Below are 9,889 nucleotides of genomic sequence, written 5' to 3'. Positions count from 1 at the left end.
GCTTCAATGTAGTATAAATATATTCTAATGATTTATCATGCATTTACTTTTCCATTTCACATAAATAAAGCAGAACATTTGTGAAGCATGCTCTGTCAATGTTAATATAAAATCCAGATGTCCATTTTGTCAGCCTACTGCCTTATACTGGATGTTTGAATACTATAATTTGCTGCTGATTGGTGAGGTATTTAAGGGAACAACATGTGTGTGCATGAGAGTGTATGCTGCATTGCAGCTGCTGCCGCTAGTGCCCTGGATTCAAGAGATGCACAAGTGAATGATTTCGTCTCAAGAATAAAAAATAACCTGTTGTTTTCATTGGTATTTCACAGAACTGTGAACATATCAACTTAAAAGATGTAAACAAGTGGTCATACATGAATATGCTACTGCTATTTATTCTTTAAACAGCCACATGGGGATTTACTTTCATGTTTCACCAAGTACTGCTGGACTGAGATAAAGAAGTGTACTCTTCGCAGTCCTTGCCTCTTCTGCCAGCTGTCTCCAGGCATTGGAGCAACTCCTGTTGTTGTACATGTTTGCAACAGGATTAAAGTTTCATCAGGGTGGCATATAGCCTAAATTAGACCATTCTAAGCAAGAGCAAATTTGCCCTAAGTCTCCTGTGCTGACATTAAGTTGTACATTTTGTGAGTAAATTATGTTACTCATTTTTCATGTAATGGTCCAGTTCTGATGACTTTTCCTTGGAGACGCTAATGCTGTTGATATTTCAAATGACATTTTTCCTGTTGGGTAGAAATGAAAGCTATTTACCATGCAGTTTCCAAATGATTCATTCTCAAGAATGAAGAATTGCTCTCAAGGGTGCTGGCTGCACAGTAGCCACCAAGGCCTGTGCCAGTAAGTACAACTTCTCTGCTGAATTGGAGGTGCCAACTATGGCAACTTAAAATTAGCTTTAGATGGCAGTTGTGTAAAGGGGCTATTCTGCCATGCTCTGTGCTTACCACAAACACATGACCCTCACACAGAGTGTGCTAAGCACAAACTGGGTACTGCAGTCAAATATTCCTCCATTCCTATTTGGAAGTTATGCTGGAGCAACTTGGTCTTGGTCTCAGAGGAAATATTTATTCAGCAGTACACCATATGAGGAAAGTTATGCAATATCTTATATCTTAAGATACATTGTTAATGCTCTGCCAAATTCCAATCTTAGATATGTGCGGAAAAACTCATATTGCATCAACTGAATTAGTCAAAACTAATTGGTAGAAATGGTGGTAGGCTTTAGCACATCGATGTCAAATAGATTTGCACATATATATATGAAGAGAGGAATAAATTTGCAAATACAGGGCCAAATTGAAGATTTCCCACTGATTTTTCTGGGCTTTGTTTCACACTGTAAAGTAATTTCGGGGTCAAATGACATATACTTAGCCACAGCTGCATAAGGGAGAATACATCTGCTGCTCTAACAAGCTTTGTTGAAAGTAGGTAACAAGTTTTTGCTTTTGCCACATAAAAAGTTTTCCTGAAACAACTTTGCCAAAGTGCTACGTAGCTCCAAAGCTATATCCGCTCCAGTTAAGCCAATACTGTTACCCTGTATTTAAGTCAGTGCTAGTGAGTGCAGATTATACCTTAAAAAGATTACTTACATGAGTAAAAGGAGCAGGATTCTTCTCTTTCCTTTAGAAATGGAATTGGAATTGAAACTTTGCTTTTAAAAAGTAAGTAACTTTCTGTAAAAGTATTCTAGTAACTTTGTATAAAAGTATTCCAGAATCCATCTGAAATAACTTACAAGAACTGAATATACATTTTATTTCTAATAAAATTAGAAATATTTTAAATTGAATTTTTTCCCTGGTTTTGCAAATTTGTATTTAAATTTCTGATTAACAGCATTTGAAAAAATCTTGTCTATGACTGGATTTGGAAATTTTTTAGTGCATATACATGTGTGGGAGAGAGGTCATATTAGAGAAGCTTAGAGCTTACCTTGTTATTTCATCAGCTCATTGTTCAACAGTAGTCAGAAAAGCAAATCAAATGTTGGAAAGAAACAGAGCAGAAAACAAGAATTAAAAACTTTCTACCACTGTACAATTCTATGGGGCTCTTACAGCTTGAATTCTGACTGCATTTATGTTGCCTCCATTGCAAAGAGAATACAATAGCAGAGGAAAGAGGAGGAGGAGGTCAAGAAGAGGAGGCAAGAAGAATGATTAAAGGTTGGGAAGTTTCTGTACAATGAATGAAGAAGGAACTTCTACTGCAAAGCAAGAGATAAAGGAAGGAACATATAGTCCATTAAAATAATGAGTGATGTAGAGCAGGGAATGATTGTTCCCTTTCCTGCACAAGATGATGCTAAAATAAGAATATCTTTAGCCTGGAACTCTGGAAATATTAAAAGTTCAAATGCTTTAAAACACATGATTGGACAAAATATTGGGGGAAAATCTATAGTCATTCAATAAAAGACATTGCCGCTGAATGAAAAAGTTCCTGAGCAATATTCATGGAAATCACCCCTAAATTCTGGTCCTGCTTTTACCCTTTGTCTTAGACTACAACTGCTATATAGGGGTTCTTCTACAGAAAAACAGAATATAGGGGCAAGTTTGGTTTGGCCTGATACAAGCTTTCCTATGTTCTCTTTTGGAGACTGCCACCCAGTTGAAGTTGCAGCCTGTAAATATCAATTGTCCAGGGGAGGGAGAATGGCTGTAGTCTTCATAGAAAATGACAAACTGCTAGATCACCATTGCAGTGTCAATTTGGTTTAAAATGAAAAGTTGAAAGCACAAAAGAAAGGCAAGAATAAAATAACACAGAAGGTTTAATAAGACAGACTTAGAAATCTTTATTTAAAAGATAGCGTTTTGAAAGGATAAAACTTTATCTTGTTACTCCTCATTTTTCAATCTCTGCAACAGGATTAAACAGTACATGTGGGATTATTACATTTTTTACTTTACTCGTAATTCACCAAGCAATAATGCTATGTCCCAAGTTTGCAACGCTTGCTGATCTCAGGAAAGATTACTCGTTGTAAGGACTGTCTGTGCAATGTTTTGGTCAATGTGGCTGAACACCCTCTTCTGTGCTGAGAGCACACAAAACACGAGCAAGGTACCACCCACAGCTGCTTATAAATGCCTTTTAATAAACCCTGTGGACTGGAGGTCTGTGATTCTGCGCTCAGTGCGCTGAATAGGACAGCTGCCATCACTTCAGTGGAAGTTCATGTGGGATTTAAGTTGTTGTGGACTTCCAGCTCTTAGTTTCTTTTCTCCAGCAGAGGCTGTAGGTCACTGTCCCTTGCTGGCATGATCTTTAGAGGCCTGGAGGTTGTTTCAGCTTTAGAGGGACTGCATGAAATAGTGCTGTGCATCATCTGGGGCAATATGGGAAAGATGCATTTACTCGAAACAGAACGGCTGCCAACCTGTCAGGTTTGACCCTTTTTAATATCTGATTACCTACACACCTCAGCAAATACCTTTGAGGAGCATTAGTTGAGATACATTTGCAAAAACAACAGTTACGCAGTTTTTCCAGCTCTAGAGATTCAAAGTACCACACAGGAGAGTACAGTATGATTTTGAGACATTGAAGAACTAATCCATTTGTGTTTTCTTTATATATTATTCCCTACATTTTCCAAGTGTAGTTGAATCAGTCCTTTCAGATTCCAGCATAAGAGTACTAGTGTCAACATGATAACCTATTAGCCAAAATTGTTCTCTCGAGTTTGATTAAAAAACGGTGGTTAGGGAACTTCCCTCTCATCCCTTCACTGGTTATAAGCTCAGTATAAATTCAGCCTTTTGACTCCAATTAGAGGTTTGAGATTTCTTGGGAACAGATGACATATTTATAACTCAGTATGTTCGTCTCATCCATCTGTTCTCTCTTGGCAGGTTGTAAATTATTAGGACACATACTGCCTTGTCTATATCTTTGTGCAGAAGAGAACAGGGTGGGAACAGTTTCCTGCTCTAATTGGTATTTAGGTTCTTCCGTTGTGTGAAAGTTATGCAATAATAACCCATGGCTGGCTTTTTGATCTTCTCTAAACACATTTATTTCTGTCCTCACTGAGGGTCACTTCATCAGTGGAGAGTCATAGTAAAAAGAAACAAACACTTCTGCAGACTGGAGCAATGTCAGACATAAAGTATCAGATTCTCTGAAAACTGGCAGGTTCCAAAACCATGTGGTTGTAAAGGTGAGGGAAAGTACAGAACCTGATTGGTCCTGAAGTGCATTTAGTGACAGTGCCATCCTCAGTAAGTGATTTAGTGGGAAAATAAATTGTTAAGCTTGTACATATAATTCCAATCACAAACTCAATCCCTGTAGGAATAGCCATCAAGCCAAAAAATGTATCTTTTTCATGAAACCAAAATTTGTTTCAGTGTAACGTATGTCACTTTTAACTGCTGTAGTTTATGTGAACCCACTGCTGGAATTAATTTTCTTTGAGAATTCTCCATTTATCAAATTTCTTTTACAAACTATAGTTATGTGGCTGGCTTTGGTGGTGTGGCCAGTCTGAAGTTTAAAAGCAAACCTGAGGGAATAGCAAAGGTGTAGAATGATTGTGCTGTAAATGCTGCTCTAACTGCAAAGTCTGAGAAAGCCAAAATAGCAATACAGCTTTTATGGAAATCAACCAAAAAATTAAAGAATGCACTAACCACCCTAGGAAAGATTATTAAAGAGTCAAGGGATGATATTGTTGACAAGGCATCAAGCCAAACAATATTTGTCCAAAGCTGATAAGGAAAGAGGGGTTAGAAATTGGAGAAGCTTAAGCAGATATTTTTACGATTTCGCTTAGTACAAGCAAGATCTCCAAGGACTGGGCCATGGTTAGCATAACCCCATTATTAAAAAAGTGGTCTAGAGATTTACTTAGAAATTATATATCAATGCATTTAGCCTCATATGGGACAAATGTGTTTCACAAGATCAAATAAAGATACCCTTGAAAAAATCGACAGCCTGAGAACAGCCACATGCTCTCAGGAAGTGGAGATCATGCTTGAGCTGGTTGGAATTCCTGGCAGATATTATTACTGCAGAGGTGTGGGGTGATTTGCTAGAGTAGCAAACAAAAAACACAGAATTTGCACTGTGGTTATTCAGATATTTTAATCATATAAACATCCTAGAACTTTAAATTGATGTGGATGAATGTTCTTTGCTTCAAGCATGGGTGAAATTGGTTAATGAAATTAAAGATGTTTCTTAAACTCTTTAGCCTTAAGATTTTTAAGCCATTATCAGACTTAAACTTTGCAGTTAGGATTCCTGGGATATTGTAGGATTGGACACAATGAGAAAAAAAAATAAAAGCATTTGTGAATACTCCTGTTTCTGCACTATTAAGACCAAGAGAAGTAGAAGAGAAACATGAGGCAAAAAGTACTTTAAAACATTTTAAAGTTTCTCTAAACTGTATTCTGCCACCTGGAAGAGCCAGCAGAGGAGCAGAGGGATGGTGTAGTTCACTACAGTAAATGGAACTTTAACTTGGTTTGCTTAGTTTGTGAACACGGGCAATGTTTAGTACAAGCTTAGCAATGTTTGGCAATGCTCTTGTGTAAGTATGGTTAATGCTAGAATCACTCTGAGATTAATGGTTTTGGTTTTATTTTAGTGCACCAAACCACAGCTCACCTGCTGGGATCCACTGATTTCTTTTTGGCTGCCAGTGGTGAAACATATTCAGGTAATTTGGAAAAATGTGATATTAGAAGAGCACATATAGAGCGGAGCCAGCTTCAGAGAATACTGGAATTATGGCTCCAAGAAGAACTTCAGGAACCATAAACTTTGCAACTTGGATGACTGTTGAGATTTCATTATCACCACAAAATTCCCAGATTGCACGGATTAGACAGAAGAGTTAGCAAAATGAACAACTATCAAATGAAAGCTTTCCAACAGACCTTAAGGAAAGAGCTTTAACCATCAAATCAGATTAAGAGTAAATTATTTTATGAGTGACATGGGATTACAATAAGTTAAAGTAATAGTTGGAATCTCAAAATAAATATATCCCAAGTTATTCTATAAAGTTCAAGAACTCTTTATGTTTTGAAAATACTAGAGATTATTACTCTAGGAGTGACAAATACATGTAATGGGAAGATTTTAACTTGTATATCCTAAAAAATTTTGGTTTTGAAAGGAAAAAAAATACAAAAAGGCAATCTACAAATAGTGGTTGCCTCTTCAATATTTATTTCAAACTCTCACAGTGAAGCCTTTACTGAAAATTAAGTTGCTGTTCTCACTTAAAGAAAATGTGACAACAGACCATGAAATCTCCCTTGCCTTTACATAAAAAAATAAAATTTGTGTTACAACATGCAAGAGAAGTGAAGATTTCAGAAGAAGATTTTTTCTTCTTCTCTAACTGTTATCAAGAGATCTTCAGCAAAATTAATCCTATCTCTGTCTCCCAGATTTTTTAGGCTTCTTTGAATCAAGTGTCTCCCACACATCTCTGCCAAATGGCTACTAGTCTTACCAGGGAAAACAAGTGACTGAGAGGCGAGGAGCATTTCTGCTCTCTTCTCGATGGTGCAGACTGGGTTTGGTGTGTGCCAGTAGAGGGGAATGAGAGCAGCACTATCCCTGAGGCTTTGGTGAAGGTTTCAGACGAATGGTGCAGCTGCTGTGGAAATCTTCCTACTCAGCATTGGGCTTAATCTTAGTCACTGTGAAATCTCACTGAGGCTCACTCTCCCTGAAGAAGCCACAAAATCTAGGGGTACACTCCTATGTTCAACAGCTATTTTGCTAAGGTTTTAGAGCTGAAATTGTGATTGCTAATGATTCTTATTTTTGATTGAGTCACTGAAATGTTCCCCAGATTTTCGATTTAGCACTATATTTGTTTTCTTGGCCTTGGATATATTGAAACAGTTAAGCTTTCTAGAAGTAGATGTTAGTCCAGATAGAATTGAAACCAGATTTCTGAGGCAAGGAGTCTAAAGTAACAAATTATTGACACATTTCATTACTTCCACTGCAGTCTAAAATATTGGACAAATAAGCAATATAAATTCACAGCTTAGATAGCTTTTGGAACAATGGGAGGCCATGAATTCTTTATGGTCAAACATGATGTCTAATCACTCAAGTAACACCACTTTGCTTAAAACTGCAGATGTAATTTTTGGATTAGATTTTATATTAGGGTTTTTTTGATGACCAAAATTTGGATGATTATTTTGTTATATGAATTATCCTGTGTTACAATCTGACATCTATTGTTGTGGGATGGAAATCTACAGAAAACTTGGCTTCAGTCATGCTGCTCTACTAGCTTAATTGTTATTTAGAACAAAAAATGGCAATGTCAACTGATCAAAGTCTTCTCAAAACTCAAATGAATTCCTTGGATACTCTAGAGATTTGTATCCACATTGGATCATATTATCTACAATTCTTGCAATAACTGTTTTATGTCTGTCTATAAACACAGAGCAGATGCATGTTCCTGCTTCTCTTAACGCCCTCATGTATCCAGCATCAGGAGTGGCTGGCTTAACATGCAGTCCATTTACATAGCTTTCTGTCTCCAGCAGATTTCATACTTCTTTATTAACCCATTTAAGAGCTGGTCTTATGTTTGACCTAAAGTGAGAAATCCAGTGCATTGTCTAGTCTAGACAATACATAACACCACAACTTTGTATTGTAGAATGAATCTGCTTTTTTCATTGAATGAAGGGGCAGGCTTTCAGGAGGCTATGGTGAGATTTGTACTTTCCCTGATTATGACAAATTTCATTTCCATGTGGGCTGACTGATTGAAGGTGTCTTTGGAATCAGGCCAGAGGCATAAGCAAAAGGGGGTATACAGCAAGAAAGACTTCCTGCACCACCTAGAAGTGGAAGAGGATTCCTGCTACTTTTCATAGTTTTCCATGTCATCTTCTTGAGAGCCTCAGGATGCAGAATAGGAAGTTGATTACACTTTTATGGCTTGCATAAATTTTGATTGCTTTCAAATTGTGCATTATTTTTGAAGGAGCTTGAGGAAAAAGGTGTTTTTCTTTTGGGTGTAACTGAAAAAGATACACAACAAAAAATACTTCATTTTACCATGAAATTATGTACAAGACACTTGATCACAGTAAGGAATACTTCCTCTGCTCAGCTTATCACTTCTACCTTTATGCAATCATGATTCTAGTAGAGCTGTATTAGTTGTTATGTTTGCATTACAGAGCCACTAAAGTAGGGATACACATTCAGATGCTTAATCATGCCTTTATGTTACCTAAAATATACAGGGAAGGTGCAGAATATGCAAATTTTCCCACTTTATTTTCAGAAACCCAATAATTATTCCTTCTTATTTATATTTAATTGTTGATTTCCTTAGTGGGATTTGGGGGTGGAAAGGGAGGAGTCAATAAAAAAGCAGAATTCTTCCACCATAATACCAAAATATGTGGACCTTTCATTGGAAACCCAAACACTTCATTTTGAGGTTTTCAGTGAAACCACAAATATTTCTAAAAAGAAATCCCCCTGCCCTGAATATTTCTGTTTAATAGCAAATCTTGCATGAAAATCCTTGTTTTGTAGAAATAGACCAGCATGTTTTTGATGTTTGGTTGTAGTGGAAAGAATTTTCAGTTCCAATTTTTTAAAGCATCATGGTTAATCACATCATTCACCTTTTTTAGACTTGGAAACTTTACAAACCAAATCCAGAATAAGTGTCAGATACATCAGTCCTTTATATAGTAATATACTTCATGGTAGCTTAGAAATTTTATATATATTTTGCCAGGGCCTGTGAATTATAAAACCATAAATTGCCTCAAAAGAAATACTTTGGAGAAAGCTAATCAATGTAGGCTACTAACATTCCAGGTGTTAGCATCAACCAAACTAAACAACAATTCAGCTACCATAACAAGGAATAAAGGATAAGAAGGAATGTTCTTCAAAACTTAGTACAAAGCTACATTTGAACACAAAAAATACTCATGGATTCTGCAGCCATACTCTTCTTTTCACAGAAATTATTTGCAATACAGAGAAATTACTAGAGATAAAAAAAATAACATATAAGTTTCAACTGTGGGGTATGAATCCATTTCTATTTTATGTCCTACTTAATGTATATATGCTGAGTATTGCCAAACCAATAAACATTCACTTCACAAAAGTTTGATTCTCTTTTTTTCTCTACGTAACAAGCTGCCCAGAAAAAAATAGGCAAATAAGACAAGGCAGCCTGACACAATGGAAGAGGATTCTGCTGATATGAGTTCTGACACTCAGGAATTAAAGAAAGCTAATTTCTCTTGTTTCATTTTATCCTATGTGAAAGGAAATAGTTTTTAAGAGTCACGACAAAAAATAATGTTATTCAGCTAAGGGATGAAGCAGTTAAGAAATAACTGAAGTTAGAATTATTTAGCACCATCTCCTGAGAGACAGTTTGTATATACTGTCACATGTATTTTCTGTACGCAGAGACATGCATGAGAAATATGTTTGCATGTAGGAGACCGCTGCCTGAATATGGTATTACTTATTGTAGGCCACCCACAACAATGCTGCATTGAAGTAACTCTTCACCACCAGCAATGATTCAGTTAACCTTTGATTAAACACAGGAATTTAAACTATGAAAAGGTCTGAAACCTGACACAATCCTTTGACACCTTGGTGTCTGTCATTAAAGATGATCTTGCATTAGGTACTGATTTCTGAAAATAGAATTAAACTACTTTGGTTTTCGATCTTAACCCTTCCATATTACAAATGTAACCCTGCTGTGTTAGGAGACTTCCTGAATTACTGCGTCTCCTTTCAAGTCTGTGTGTTTGTGAAGGAGCTTTGGGGAGAGCACAGGGGCCAGCAA

This window comes from Nipponia nippon, unplaced genomic scaffold (assembly GCF_047370975.1).
Source record: "Nipponia nippon isolate SJK-2023a ecotype South Korea unplaced genomic scaffold, ASM4737097v1 scaffold_1, whole genome shotgun sequence".
In the NCBI taxonomy this organism is placed as follows: Eukaryota; Metazoa; Chordata; class Aves; order Pelecaniformes; family Threskiornithidae; genus Nipponia; species Nipponia nippon.
Note: the sequence above shows the minus strand (reverse complement) of the source record.